Source organism: Helianthus annuus, chromosome 16 (assembly GCF_002127325.2).
Source record: "Helianthus annuus cultivar XRQ/B chromosome 16, HanXRQr2.0-SUNRISE, whole genome shotgun sequence".
NCBI classification, from domain to species: domain Eukaryota; kingdom Viridiplantae; phylum Streptophyta; class Magnoliopsida; order Asterales; family Asteraceae; genus Helianthus; species Helianthus annuus.
This window is the reverse complement of record NC_035448.2, coordinates 66,141,641-66,158,059: the sequence shown is the minus strand read 5'-3', so window position 1 is coordinate 66,158,059 and position 16,419 is coordinate 66,141,641. Positions and strand designations below refer to the sequence as shown.

The 16,419-nt window shown below is 38.6% G+C and overlaps 1 non-coding gene across 1 annotated transcript; it reads right to left on the bottom strand.

Annotated features, from left to right (window-relative positions):
• Positions 1 to 381: 381 nt before the first annotated feature.
• Positions 382 to 488, bottom strand: LOC118488676. The gene has a single exon (XR_004885220.1). It is a non-coding gene; the product is annotated as a small nucleolar RNA R71 (small nucleolar RNA).
• Between the last annotated feature and the right edge of the window lie 15,931 nt (positions 489 to 16,419).

Below are 16,419 nucleotides of genomic sequence, written 5' to 3'. Positions count from 1 at the left end.
CCAATGGCGGACCAACGTACCCTTATGGATTATCTACGGCCCACCGTAGGTAATCTAGGCGCCGCTATCAATGCTCCGAATGTCGAAGCCAATAACTTCGAACTTCGACCGCATTTGATACAAATGCTCCAAAACTCCGCAACCTTCCACGGGCTTGCGGACGAGGATCCTCATCTACATATAACTAATTTCTTAGAAATATGTGATACCTTTCGGATCAATGGAGCATCGAACGACGCCATCCGCCTCCGTATGTTTCCATTCTCACTAAAAGACCGAGCGAAAGCTTGGCTCAACACCCTCCCAGCTGGATCGGTAAACACCTGGGATGAACTAGCCCAAAAGTTTCTATATAAGTATTTCCCTCCTTCTAAAACTGCTAAATTAATGGCTGAAATTAATACATACTCACAAGAGGACGGGGAATCCTTATATGAAACTTGGGAAAGGTTCAAGGAGCTATTACGCAAGTGTCCCCATCACGGCCTCGCAATATCGCAACAAGTATCCACTTTCTACAATGGATTGTTGCCACACACTAGGCAGACACTTGATTCTAGCTCCGGGGGACTTTTAGGTAATCGACGCCCACACGAAATATATAATCAGATTGAGGAAATTGCTCAAACCAATTTTCAATGGCACACTCCCCGGGGAAATAAGTCTATCGCCCCGGGCGCCCATAAGGTCGACGAAAGCACCTCTTTACAAGCCCAAATCGAGGCCCTTTCTTCAAAAATAAAAAAATTAGAAATGACAAAAACAGTCTCGGTTATGGCTTGTGAAGGGTGTGGTGGGTCACATGAAAATTGGAGTTGCATGAAAGAAACGGACGATCAACAAGAAATGGTAAACTACATTGATAATAGACCTAGGCCGTCGGGTCCTCCAACGGGAACTTACAACCAAGGATGGCGAAACCACCCAAACCTTGGTTGGAGGGAAACCGGCAATAGTAGTAACCAACAAACCCAACGAACAAACTTTCAGCAATCAAGAAATGAGTCACAAAATTTCACTCAACAACAAGGTGGACGAGAAAGGCTCGAAGATACTATATCTCGCCTCGTCTCTGACACTGATAAGAAAAACTCGGAAAGATTTCTACAATTAGAATCTAATTTTAGGAATCAACAAGCTAGCATTCAAAACATAGAAAAACAAATAAATCAACTAGCACAAAATTTTTCCGAGAGACCGCAAGGCACATTACCTAGCAATACCGAAACAAACCCAAAGGCGCAAGTTCACCTCATCACACTTCGAAACCGCACCGTAGGGCCTGCAGAAGTACCTCCACCAACGGAAGAAACAATGCCAACACATCTGCAGGAAAAGAACTCTCCCCCATCACCAGAGCCTACCAAGGCTCCTCGAGTTCCGTACCCCGGTAGGTTAATTCGTCAAAAGACCAATGAGCAGTTCGCAAAATTCGAAAGTCTGTTAAAACAATTGCATGTCAATATTCCTTTTATCGAAGTCCTAACCCAAATGCCCAAATACTCTAAATTTATGAGGGACTTCCTTACACATAAAAAGAAAATTGAAAATTTGCAATTAGTTAATTTAGGCGAAGAATGCTCTGCCCTCGTACTCAATAAACTACCCCAAAAGAAAATCGATCCCGGAAGTTTCACGATTCCATGCTCAATAGGGGAATCACCCGTTCGCAATGCCTTGGCCGACTTAGGGGCTAGCATTAACCTCATGCCCTCATCGATGTTCAAAAGGCTTGGCTTGGGAACCACGAGCCCTACAAAAATAAGCATACAACTCGCTGATCGATCAGTCAAGTTCCCACAAGGTGTCATCGAGAATGTCTTGGTAAGGGTAAGCAGATTCGTTTATCCAGTCGACTTTGTCATACTCGACATGGAGGAAGACACCGAGGTCCCCCTTATACTAGGGAGACCCTTCCTTGCCACAGCACAAGCAGTGGTAGACATGAATGACGGGACACTGACTTTGAGGTATGGGGACGATGAGGTGAAGTTCGGAGTTGGGAAGAGAATAGAGGACGACGACCCAGTCAATTACATGAAGGTTATTGATTCAAGCTTGGATGCCGCTCTCCGACGGTGTAACTTGGGAAGCAAGGCACTCCACTCAGAAGATATATAACCGGGAATCGGGTCTAGCCAAGGACCCTTATAAACGTGGCGCACCACGGAGGCATTCCGCGGATCTATCCTTAGTTTAGTCTAATCTTTTAGTTTTTGCAGAATAAAACACACTCATGGTGGTAATGGATGAAAAAGGGAACGAGAAAAATGGAACCATGCACGAAGAACAGAGCAACCCGACAAAAATCTCCATCACAGAAGGCTCAACACGGGCCGTGCCCAACCAACACGGCCCCGTGCTGAGCCCCTGCAGAAAATCACCCAGTTCAGGTAACTGGACACGGGCCGTGTTCAGCGGACACGCCCCCGTGTCCAGGCTTCTGTTTCAATTCTGTAATTTTTGTTACTGGCACTTCACCACGGGGCCGTGCCCGGTCAACACGGGGCCGTGTCCAGGATGCCAGTAACATAAATCTTTGCTTTTTAACCCACTTTTATACATTCTAATCAACCAAAAACATTATTTTTGGACACATTGAGGACAATGTGTAATTTAAGTGTGGGGGGGATGCTAAAACCCTTGAAATTTTGCAAAATCCTAAACACAAGCCTTACACAAAACTCTATTGGAACCGCTAAACACCCCAAATTTTTTCAAAAACTTTTTCATATTTTTTTTATTTACTTGTCTTAGTTTAAGTTGGGAATAACAAGTTCTAAAAAGGTTATATTTTTACAAGTTTACAACCGATAGCGTCGTGATAAAAAAAAGAACCAACATAAGAAAATTATGAAACGGTATAACAAGTCTAGTTAAAAATTCGATTATATATGCTTGGTCACATTAAAAACCCATTCCCATAAAAGTGAGTTTTGAGCCTTTATTGAGCACAAAAATACACATATTTAGATTAAATGCTCATTTTTCGTTTCTTGTGTGAATAGCCGCTCGGTCCTTACAAATCTAGAACTTGCCACGACGATACATTCCCGGTCCTTACCAACTTAAACCCAAGTAAGTAAATGATGGAGGCATTAGGACTAACCATTTTTCTTTCAAAACCATTAATTTTCATTTTTTTTTACCTACCCAAAATCCCCCTAGATAGCCCCTTTGAGCCTAAACCTTTCATTTCATTACCCCAAAACCCTTTTTACCCACCAAAAACCTTTTTTTTTTTTATTTTAGTAACAAGTTCGCTTTTTCGTAAACATCACCTTTTTATGTGACGATCGGAAAAAAAAATGATGATGATGAAGTCAAAAAACAAACAAAAGCTATAAAAGCTTGTTTGGAGAAATACTTCAAAATAAAAAGTCACTAAAAACAAGGTACTTCACGAAAACCGACGCTTGTTACGATTTTCGCCCTTTTTACTAACCACTAACCAACCACCCACCTTTAAACCCAAGCCTTCACCCAAAAAGTCCTCTTGATATTTACAAAGGTAAAAAGTTAAAAAGGAGGAGGATTGATTGCTTGGCAAGCCTATGGAAGACGTAAGTTCCGTGCCGCTCTCGAGTGATTCACTAAAATATACACCTTCGGCCGAGTGTTGAGTGATCTCCCGTGAGGTATGTGAACTTGTATATAAATGGAATTTTAATAAGGCATGCTATGCCCAAATAAGTAATTCATCTTATGAAAAGTTCAAAATAAATCATAACGAATAGGATTGTAAATAAATAAAAATAAAACCTATAAAAACCTTGGATTCCCGACACTCTAGGACAAGCTAAAAAACTTCTCTTCTACCTATTCCATTTGGGAGTGTAAGCCACATTTAAAGAGTTTTGCTTGAGGACAAGCAAAAGTTCAAGTGTGGGGGTATTTGATGTGTGTAAAATGCAACATATAAATCACATCAATTAAGGCATAAAACTAACCCTTTTTAAGTACTAATGTTGGAAAAAGAGTGTTTTTGTCTTCCTTTTGTATTTTCAGGATGAAATGAGCTCAAAATCACAAAAGAAGCAAAAAGACAACTAATTCTACCATAAATACAAGAAAAGGAACAAAAGTGGACTGCCCGGACCCTCAACGGCACCTCCCAAGGCAAAGGAGAAGAAACAGGGTCTGAACACGCCCCGTGTCCAGCGAACACGGGGGCGTGCCCAGGAAGCAGCAGAAAAGACAAACCAGTAGAAGCTTCCATTGCCCACCACGGGGCCGTGTCCAGCGAGCACGGGGGCGTGGTGAAAGTACAGCAGGCGCATTAATTGTAATTCGCAATTACAATTAATGAAGTGAGAGAATGTCAGACGGGCACGAGGCCGTGTCCAGCGGACACGGGGCCGTGTCCAGCCTTCTGTTCAGCCTATAAATAGAGGAGCTTGGCTTCATTCTCTCTCATCCCTTGGCACACCACCTCTCTCACACCTCATCCACCACCCACCACCACCATAACACCATCATCCACCACCATCATCCATTGTCCATCGTAGAGTGTGTGAGTCGTCTCGGGATCCAAGATTGATCGTAAGAGTTCTTGACAATCAAGGCCATGTTTGCCTAAGTCTCTTACATCACTTGGTGAAGACAAGTGTTTAGTATAATACTTTTTATTTTTAATCTTTTGCACTTTTTATTTGGTTTTGTATTAATGACTTTAATAACTAGTTACTTATGTTGAAGGTGATCTTTCCTTATCGTTTGTCCGTGGTGTCTTGGCATTATTTTTTAGTCTATATAAAATAAAAGATTTTCACCATTCATATCTCCACGGTCTATATGGAGGTATGTTGGCTACCTGGTCGGGGGTTAAGGGAACGGTTTGGTAAGGGTCTTGCCCTTGTTCAGCGTTTAGAGGTCCTGCTTGGGACCTGGGTCAAATTTAGTAGGATCTCCTTCAATGCCCATAGGTATTGGATGGCGGGGATCCAAACTCTTTGACCCCCTCATAAGTTAACTACTATTAATACTATAACCCGGCTATTTAGGACTGTATCCCTGCTGACTCAGACTACTTAGCCGAGGGTAACGTCACCGCCAAAAGCGGGGCCTACCATAATTTGCATTAATAACTTAATTCATTATCTTTCAATAATCCGACCCTTTAGGATTGTATCCTTGCTGACTCAAACTACTGGGTTGAGGGTAACGTCGCCTTCAAAAGAGGGGCCTACTACAATAACTAAGATAATCTCTTAAACAAGTGCAAAAGTGCGAAAATAATCAAAGGTTATACTAATACACGTGTCGGATCCAAGTGATTCATCTTGTCTATCTGTTTTTATTTTATTTTTATTTTCAGCATTTAGTTAGTTTTTATTTTTCTTAGTTTAAAACATTTTTCTAACTTTTTGATTTGATTAGACGTTGAGGATAAACCGGTATTAAAAGCTCTTGTGTCCTTGGACGACCTCGGTATCTTACCAACACTGTACTACGTCCACGATGGGTGCACTTGCCCATATGTGTGTTTAGTGTTAGTGAATATCGTGTTTTATAAATTTAAAACTTGGCTAAAAGTGTAAAAAGGGCTTAAATATATATCTAAAAATATATACACACCGACACACATCACCCATGCACTAAAACAGAGCAATCCGACAACAATCTCCCATTACAGTAGGCTCAGCACGGGCCGTCTCCACCCGACACGGCCCCGTGCTGCACAATCTGCAGCAAATCACCCAGTTCAGGTAACTGGACACGGGGCCGTGTTCGCTGAACACGTCCCCGTGCCCAGGCTTCTGTTTCTTTTCTTAAATTTTTGTCACTGGCACCTGAACACGGGGCCGTGCCCGGTCCCCACGGGGCCGTGTCCAGACTGCCAGTAACATAAAATTACGCTTTTAACACCATTTTACACATTCAATCAACCTAAAAACTTATTTTTGGGACACATTGAGGACGATGTGTAATTTAAGTGTTGGGGGGGATGCTAAAACCTTGAATTTTGCAAGTCCTAATAATAAGCCTTACACAAAACTCTATTGGAACCGCTAATCACCCCAAATTTTTTCCAAAAATTTTCATTTTTTTTACTTGTCTAAGTTTGAGTTGGGAATTCAAGTCTTAATAAGGTTATATTTTTACAAATTTACAACCGATAGCGTCGTGATAAAAAGAACCAACATAAGAAAATTATGAAAAGGCATGACAAACTTAGTTAAAATACGATTATATATACTTGATCACATAAAAAACCCTTTTCCCACAAAAGTGAGTTTTGAGCCTTTAACGAACATACAAATATATATATCTTTACACTAAATGCTCATTTTTCGTTTCTTGTGTGAATAGCCGCTTGGTTCATACGTAGGGCTGTAAACGAACAGAACGTTCAGCGAACAGTTCGTGAATTGTTCGGCGGGAAGTTCGTTTATGTGAACAAGAAATTTCGTTCGATTAGTTAAATGAACGAACATGAACAGAGGTCTCGTTCATTCGATTGTGTTCGTGAACGTTCGGTAAGGTGTTCGTGAATGTGTTCGTGAACATTCGTTGATTTGCGCTCGTTTATGTTCGTATGTTCATGTTTTAATTGAAGATCTTTGTACTTTCTTATATTTTATTTGTACTTTTTATATTATTAAACTTTTATTTATTTTATTTCCCTAACAATTAAACTAGAAAACCCACTTTCACCTTGTTTATTTATCATTTCCCTTTCATTTGTTATTATTTACATCCACGAATACGATCGACCTCCGTTCCACAATAAGGGATTCAAGTTCGAGTGCTACTCTCTGGGCCATCTATCTTTATGCTTCGCCGCGTTCGCCAAATTTATTTGTGTTCGTTTGTGTTCGTGAACCGTTCACGAACACGCTCATTTCCTTAATGAACGAACACAAACATAAAATCTAGTTCGGTAAGTGTTCATGAACTGTTCGTGAACACATTTATTTCCTTAACGAACGAACACGAACAAGGCCTTGTTCGTGTTCGTTCGGTTCGTTTACAGCCCTATTCATACGACTCTAGAACTTGCCACAACAATACATTCCCGGTCCTTACCAACTTAAACCCGAGTAAGTAAATGATGGAGGCATTAGGACTAACCCTTTTTCATTCTACACCATTATTTTTATTTTTTTTACCACCTACCCAAAATCCCCCTAGTTAACCCCTTTGAGCCTAAACCTTTTCATTTCTTAACCCAAAACAACCCTTTTTACCCACCTAAACCTTTTTATTTTTATTTTTTTAGTAACAACGTTCGGTTCTCTTATGACTTCCCAAAAAAAAACAAAGTTTATCAAATATCTTTGTTTGAACAACCCATCGAAATAAAATAAAAATGGGAAAAATAAAAAGTCTTTCAAACCAACGTTTGTTACGCCTTTCGCACTTTTTACTAACCACTAACCCAACCACCCACCTTTAGCCCAAGCCAAAAAAAACCCATAAAGTCCTCTTGATATTTACAAAGGTATATAGTTAAAAAGGAGGATGATTGATTGCTTGGCAAGCTTATAGTAGAAGTAAGTTCCATGCCGCTCTCGAGTGATTCACTAAAAATACACCTTCGGCCGAGTGTTGAGTGATCTCCCGTGAGGTATGTGAACTTGTATATATATGAGATTTTAAAAAAAGGTATGTTATGCCCAAATAAGTAATTTATCTTATAAAATAAAACCCTAATAAAGAATCTTGGAAATCCTGACACTCTATGACAAGCCCAAAAACCTTCTCTTCTACCCATTCCATTTAGGAGTGAATAAAGCCACATTATAAAGAGTTTTGCTTGAGGAAAAGCAAAGATTCAAGTGTGGGGGTATTTGATATACGCAAAATGAAACATATAAATTATATCAAATATGACATAAAACTAACCCTTTTTTAGTACTAATGTTGGAAAAAATGTGTTTTTGTCTTCCTTTTGTATTTTCAGGATTAAATGAGCTCAAATTAACAAAAGAAGTAAAAAGACAGCAAAATCTAACATAAATACAAGAAAAGGAACAAAAGTGGAATGCCCGACCCCTCAACAGCATCTTCCCAAGCAAAACCAAGAACACAGAAGACTGAACACGCCCCGTGCCCAAGAAGCAGCAGAAAAGACAAACCTTTAGAAGCTTCTATTGCCCACCACGGGGCCGTGCCCAGCGGACACGGGGGCGTGGTCAGACTCCTGCAGGCGCATTTATTGTAATTGCGAATTACAATTAATGAGGAGAGAGACAAGGATGGACACGGGGCCGTGCCCGAGCTTCTGTTCAGCCTATAAATAGGAGTGCTTGGAGACATTTCAACTCATCCCTTGGCACACCACCTCTCTCACACTTCACACTTCACCCACCACCACCATAACACCATCATCCACCACCATCATCCATTGTCCATCATAGAGTGTGTGAGTCGTCTCGGGATCCAAGATTGATCGTTAGAGTTCTTGACAATCAAAGGCCATGTTTGCCTAAGTCTCTTACATCACTTGGTGAAGACAAGTGTTTAGTGTAATACTTTTTATTTTTAATCTTTTGCACTTTTTAATTGGTTTTGTATTAATGACTTTAATCACTAGTTTCTTATGTTGAAGGTGATTCTTCCTTATCGTTTGTCCGTGGTGTCTTGGCATTATTTTACTGTCTATATAAAATAAAAGATTTTCACCATTCATATCTCCATGGTCTATATGGAGGTATGTTGGCTACCTGGTCGGGGGTTAAGGGAACGGTTTGGTAAGAGTCTTGCCGTTGTTCAGCGTTTAGAGATCCTGCAAGGGACCTGGGTCAAATTTAGTAGGACCTCCTTCAATACCCAAAGGTATTGGATGGCGGGGGTCCAAACTCTTTGATCCCCTCATAAGTTAACTACTATTAAAACTTTAACCCAGCTATTTAGGATTGTATCCCTGCTGACTCAGACTACTTAGCTGAGGGTAACGTCGCCTTCAAAAGAGGGGCCTACCACATTATGCATTAATAACTTAATTAATTATCTTTCAATAATCCGACCCTTTAGGATTGTATCCTTGCTGACTCAAACTACTGGGTTGAGGGTAACGTCGCCTTCAAAAGAGGGGCCTACTACAATAACTAAGATAATCTCTTAAACAAGTGCAAAAGTGCGAAAATAATCAAAGGTTACACTAACACACGAGTCGGATCCAAGTGATTCATCTTGTCTATCTGTTTTTATTTTTATTTTTATTTTCAGCATTTTAGTTATTTTTATTTTCTTAGTTTCAAAATCTTTTTCTAATATTTTGGTTTGATTAGACGTTAAGGATAAACCGGTACTAAAAGCTCTTGTGTCCTTTGACGACCTCGGTATCTTACCAACACTATACTACGTCCACGATGGGTGCACTTGCCCATATGTGTGTTTAGTGTTAGTAAATATCGTGTTTTATAAATTTAAAACTTGGCTAAAAGTGTAATAAGGGATTAAAATATACATCTAAAATATATAACACCTTGCACACATCAGATCATAATCCAACAATCTATTTGTAAGTAATCTATTTGTCTCATATCACAACTTTCACCAATCTAGGTTTTAAGACATACTTTTTGGTCCCTTAGTCTAGGTGATCGTTAATACGCGTTCATGCATCAATTTGGGTCTTGAATTGATTTTCAATTTTGGTGGTTTGAGCTTGAACAAGGGTTTTCCCCCTTGTTGCTCTCCTGGTGATCGACACACACACACACACACATTATGTGTGTGTTGTGTTTTAATTTCATTTATTAAAGCCCATGTTTACTTTTAAACGATTTTGGCCCCTCAAGTTTAAGACGTTAGCTAATATTGGATATCATCCAACATTTATTGTTAACAATACCAATAATCAACTAGGTTAATCATTCCTAGTTATTTTATTTACGGGTTAACTTTTATCACTAATGGTGTTTTACCCGCTCCTTAGTATTAACGGGGTTAAATTACCAATACCCATTTTTGTGGTGTTACATATATGATATTTATATAATCACCAAACAAATGTGGACACTTAGAATGGCAAGTTCGACTCTTATAAGTTTATAATTCATGCATTGCAAATTCACTGAAAATAAGCTGTTTTTGGGGACCCGTATACCATACCTACTGAGTTGTAAGTGTATGCATGCAACATAACACCCTACGCACACATATATGCAGTTTGGGCTTTGGGAGTGGGCCGAAGACCAGAGGGAGCGGGGTTGGGCTGTTTCGGGTGGGCCGATGAGTAGAACCAAGGGGTAAAGAGTTGGGCCGATTCTTCATGGAGTGGTGTGAGGTTGTGTAACGGGTTTGGGTTTTGGGTTTCGTTATACTATACATAAACACATTATTATAAAATTATTGGATATAAGTGAAACAAAGGTTCGAGTGTGCTAATTATATTTTATAAATTATAAAATATAAAAGAAATCGAAGCAGGAAAGTATCGAATTTTTTCTGGATGTCACATTATCCCCAAGTTGAAAGAATTTCCGTCCTGAAAATTGAGTAAACACCAGTTGAGTTGCTAAGCTAAAATGAGATTTTTCCAGGTTGTCACATTTTATAGGGTTTATGTAACAGTGGTAATAACGTGGCCAACGTTACTTTTTATGTGACGTGGCAAGTCTCTATTTGTGTGAAGCTAAGTCAAGGTTATATCCTTAAAATCAGGGGGGGTTGTTCTCATTACAATTGCTATTGTATCCCATTTTTCAGGAAGTGATCTCAAAAATCTGTTACTTATAAATGTTTTTGAAAATTCTTTGTTTACCAACTTAAGTTCACTTATTAGACATGAAAATCTTTCATACTGTTGAATAAGGGTTTCTCCCTTAAAATGTCTAAAAGTCTCATATTGTTGGTTAAGAATTTCTTGAGTGTTCTCGATCACATCCTATGTTCCACCAAATTGTTTCTTCAATGCATCCCACAACTCTTTAGAACTATTACAATGTAACAGGCTAGCGTAGATTTTGTTTGGCAGAACCATGGCTACAATGCTGAAGGCCTTTGCATCTAGCTCAAACTTTTGGAAATCTTGCTCTGAGTAATTTTCCGGTTTCTTTGGTTCCTAAACATTCAGATTTTCGGCACTAGGTACCATTGGAACGTGTGGTCCGAACATAACAGACTTCCAACATCATGTGTTCTGTTGAGCTAGCACATGTGCCATTCGGTGTTGCCAGATATTGTTTTTAGATCTGACAAGCATCAGAGGCTTGTTGCTGAAACTGGTGTTATTGGGATCATGATTGTTTTGTGCCATTCATTTTGATCTTTTGCAAAAAGAGAGTATGTATAAAAACTTTTGAATTATATACTTTAAACTCTAATTTCAGATACAATGAACAAATTGGATACCTTTGTGAGCTGATCTTTGTATATTAAACTGATTGTGAAATCAAGTTTAATGTGATCAGGCTCTGATACCAATTGTTAGGATCTAAGTTAAACTTTTATGCTTTAAATGAAAAAATATAGAAGTAATGTCAAAGTATAAATGGAAATGCAGAATTATATGAGCATACATGAGTGGAAAGTTATATCAAAACTGTTTTGCATTAATAGTCAAAGGATTACAAATTACATTAATGAATGTACAAACTCCCCCTTAGCCTAATCACACACTTTACTATTCGTACAAAAGGAATGGCAAGTGAAGAAATAGATCTCTAACACATGAGATCTACTTATACAAGTACGAAAGGTCTGTTTGCAATCACCTGGCGTCATTCTGATAGTGACATCGAACATTCCTAACAGAAAAGATTCCTCAGATGTTAGCAAACATCTGCGAAAATCTATCATATGTTCTATTACATAAAACATTTGTTCTAAGCTAACACTATTACATTAACTAAACCGTTGTTCTTCAAACCGATGTTGACTTATATCAAACATTTGTTTGGTCATAACAGATGTTTGGTCTTCATGATTAGTGTTTGTCTTAAACAGGGCTTTGGCCATCAAGCAACGGTTTCTTCTTCTTCAACAGATGTTCCATACCTTCAAACAGATCTGTGACGTCTTTAACAGATGTTCTGATTAGTGTTCAAGATTCACTATCTTTGAGAAAAAAAATATCATTATCTATTTATTTCTTGATTAGGAAGTCATGTTTTGTCTTTTAAAATCGTCTATTTTTAGGTCTACCAATAATCTTCATTTCCTTCAATGATCATACAATTTCTAGGCTTTGTCGGTTACAAAGCAAGGGAAAAAGGATTAAAACTATTCAGTAACTGTTATAAACCAGACATTTTAGGCCCAACCCATTACTTATGGGCTTTAGGGTTTATAGTTATCTATATCTATATATTGTAATGTTGAATAGAATGAATGATAACAATTCAGTTTTATCTCTATTCCTCTTTGGTTTTTATCACGTTATCAGCACGAAGATTCTCCACTGGGATTAACCGGCAATCCGCATCAACATCGTTCTTGGATTCGAACATCTTCGTTTCTCATAACCCGGGTACGCATCCATTCTCCACAATATGATATATAAATTTCCCGGTCTACTAGATAATATATATATATATATATATATATATATATATATATATCTGTATTTCAAAAGTAAGATGCACAAATTTAGATTTCACAAAGTGATAACTGAAAAGGGATGTATTCTGCATGCTTCTAGGGATATTTTTTCCCCACATACAGAAAAGGATGCATAAAAAAAAACCTATATGATCATATTTTGATACACTGATTATTTAAAAAATAATCTCTCCTGTAAACACTAGATACCACTAATACGGTTTGCTATTAAACCGGAATAAATTCATTAAAATGTCGAACAAATGTTGTATTAAACTTTGATATCTTCGAATAATCTCATAAAATAGATTCATTTAATTTTATCATAGGTTTATTATGTACTTGAATATTTATGTGAGCTTTATAACAACCTCAATCGCCAACCGACACAATGGCGGTCACTGCCGCCGCGGGCAACCGAACAAAACACATAATACATAAAAAAACTGACCTGAAAGATCGGAAAACAACCGTCTAAACCGCCGCTGGTGATCGGAAAGATCAGCTATTACACCGTGTTTGTCACACCTACTGCAAAACCCTCACCGGAACCATCTCCGGTTCAGCCGCCGCTGGTTCACTACGAGAAGACGGTAGCATCGTAAGGCTCAAAGTTTTGTTTCTTTTGGGAAGCCATTGCCACACTTCAAAACGGGGATGAACAGAATTGAAGGTTCATGGTTTTTGGCTGATGCAAAAAGGGAATCTGAATCAGAGATCTTCATGGAGGAAGATGGATTACTGAAAATTGCTGTCATGGTGTTTTTTTTGGGCGTATCCAACTCCGGCGAAGTAGCCGGCCGGAAATGGCGGAAATCGAATAGAAAGATAATCTGCTAATTTTTTCTCTTTTAACAATAAATAAACATTAAGAGAATGGGATCTACTATATCAACACAACGTTTGCAATTACAGTTGTACTCCATATAGATGTTAATATTTTATCTAAATATATATATTACGTAATGTTTTATGGTGAAAAAGCAATATTATGTAACTGTACCCCGCATGGGTTGATCAGGAAAAGCAACCCCACATCAAATTAAGCAATAAAATATATATTGTTTTATGGTGATGGTGATAATATTGTATAATTGTTAACAATTTAAACACTCAATGAGTCGTCCAACCATTACTTAACCTTTTTTTTTAAATTCTTCTATTATTATATAACAACGGCCTAACGTATAGAACCCGAAGTTCTACCTATAGAGAACCTGAAGTTCTCCTATAATATATTTTTTTTATATTGCGGCTCTTTTAAGATCCATGCTCCTTTCATTTGTAAATAAAATGTCGAAGTCATCAAAGCTTGAATTCACCGCACTTGACATCTCGGGTAACAATTACCTCCCGTGGACTCTTGATGCTAAAATCCATTTGACGGCAAATAATCTGGGGGAGACAATTATTGATGGTAATCGAACTTCACCTCAAGATAAAGCGAAAGCTATGAATATCTAACTGTTGAGGACCCTCTTGAACTATGAACAAATATCAAAGAACGTTTTGACCACCAGAAGTTGGTCTTACTCCCTAAAGCCCGTTATATTCTGCCCTGTTCTGCATTACCTCTGAACTTAAACTATGTGGTGAGAAAATTACTGGTAAAGACATGCTTGAAAAAAAAACTTTCTCAACGTTCCATGCCTTAAATATGCTCCTGTTGCAGCAATACAGGGAACGTTAATTTACCAAATATTCTGAATTGATATCATGTCTTCTGGCCGCGGAGCAAACAACAAGCTCCTACTGCAAAACCATCAATCGCAGCCTGCCGATGCAAGCCCATCCCCTGAAGCGAATGTGGCCAATTATCAAAACGGACAAGGTAGAGGTAGAGACCGTAGCCCCAGCCGAGGTCGTGGTCGAGGACGGGGATATACGTGGCACCGAGAGTCCCAGAACACTAAAAATAGCAGTGGTGAATCAAGTCGACATAATACGGGGCGGCCTTCAAAAGGGAAAAGTAGCGGGAACCAAAGCAACATTTGTTATAAATGTGGGATGTCAAATCATTGGTCCCGCACATGTCGCACCCGTAAACACCTCGTAAAGGCATATCAATGCATGATGAAAGAAAAAAGGAAATAATGCTAAAACTAATCTGATTGAGGATAATGTACCTTTTATGCTTTTCAAACAATGACCTTTGTATTTGGTTTGGTTTGAAAGTCTTGCAATGTTTAATTTTACTTCTTTGCATTAACTTTTATTTATTTTATTTCCTGAAGAAATATGTATACTAGCTCCAGTAGAGCTATTATTGGTGATGAATGTCGGGTAGATAGCGGTAGTACTAACACTATTCTCAAAGATATGAAATTTTTCTCTAAGTTGTCTCCGACAGAGACACCGATTAGTACTATATCTGGTGTCAGTAACCTTATCGAAGGCTCCGACAGAGCACACATAACACTGTCTTCGGGTACCAAATTAACTATTGATAATGCATTATATTCTAGTAAATCCAGAAGAAATTTACTTAGCTTTAAAGATATTCGAAAAAACGGTTACCACCTAAAAACAATATCTGAAAATAATATTGAATATCTTCAAATTACTTCAAACAAATATGGCAAAGAAACAATTGTTAAACAATTAGAAGCCTTATCCTCTGGATTATATTGTACTAATATCAATCCTATCGAATCATACATGGTGAGTAACCAGAAGCTGTTAGATAAAGACACATTCAATATATGGTATGACCGTCTAGGTCACCCTAGTAGCATAATGTTGAGACGAATAATCAAAAGTGCAACCGGGCACCCTCTCAAAAACTTAAAATTTTTGCTACCACAAGATTTATCATGTGCAGCAGGCTCTCTGGGCAAATTTATAACTCGGCCCTCACAAACTAAATTGATACATGAAACCCCATCATTTTTAGAAAGAATCCAAGGGGATATTTGTGGGCCTATTCATCCTCCGTGTGGACCATTCTGCTATTTCTTAGTCTTAATAGACGCATCCTCAAGGTGGTCACATGTGAGCCTTTTAGCTACTCGAAATGTAGCATTTGCCCGACTTTTAGCTCAAATCATACAATTGAGAGCCAATTTCCCCGATAATCAAATTAAAACATCCGGATCAATGCGGGAGAGTTCACATCTCAAGCGTTTAATGACTATTGTATGTCAATCGGGATCAATGTTGAACATTCAGTACCTCATGTTCATACACAGAACGGTTTAGCTGAATCTTTGATTAAACGATTACAAATAATCATTAGACCACTCTTAATGAGATGTAAACTACCATCTTCTGCATGGGGTCATGCTATTTTGCATGCCGCTGCACTAATTAGATTGAGACCAACTGCTGATCACGAATACTTCCCATTCCAACTGGTCTCCAGACGAGAACCATGTTTGTCCCACCTTAGAATTTTTGGTTGTGCGGTATATGTACCAATACCGCCACCACAACGTACTACAATGGGACCCCAAAGAAGACTGGGTATCTATATTGGTTTTAACTCCCTGTCCATAATTAAATATTTAGAACCAATGACGGGAGACATGTTTACAGCACGGTATACTGACTGTCATTTTGATGAAACGATGTTCCCAGTCTTAGGGGGAGATAAGGACAAAGAAAGACTGGTAACACAAGAAATAACGTGGAATGCATCATCGCTATCAAATCTCGACCCCCGAAGTGGTCAATGTGAATATGAAGTCCAAAAGATTATACATTTGCAAAGAATAGCGAATGAACTACCAGATGCATTCACAGACATGAATAGAGTGACAAAGTCACATGTACCAGCATCAAATGCACCTGCTCGAATTGAAGTAGTCCCAGAAGCGATTACTATACAACGAAAGCGTGGGAGACCAATTGGTTCCAAAGACAAAAACCCATGGAAACGAAAAGAGCAAAGTAACGCAGTTGGTGAAAACTCACAAAAGATTATAAGTG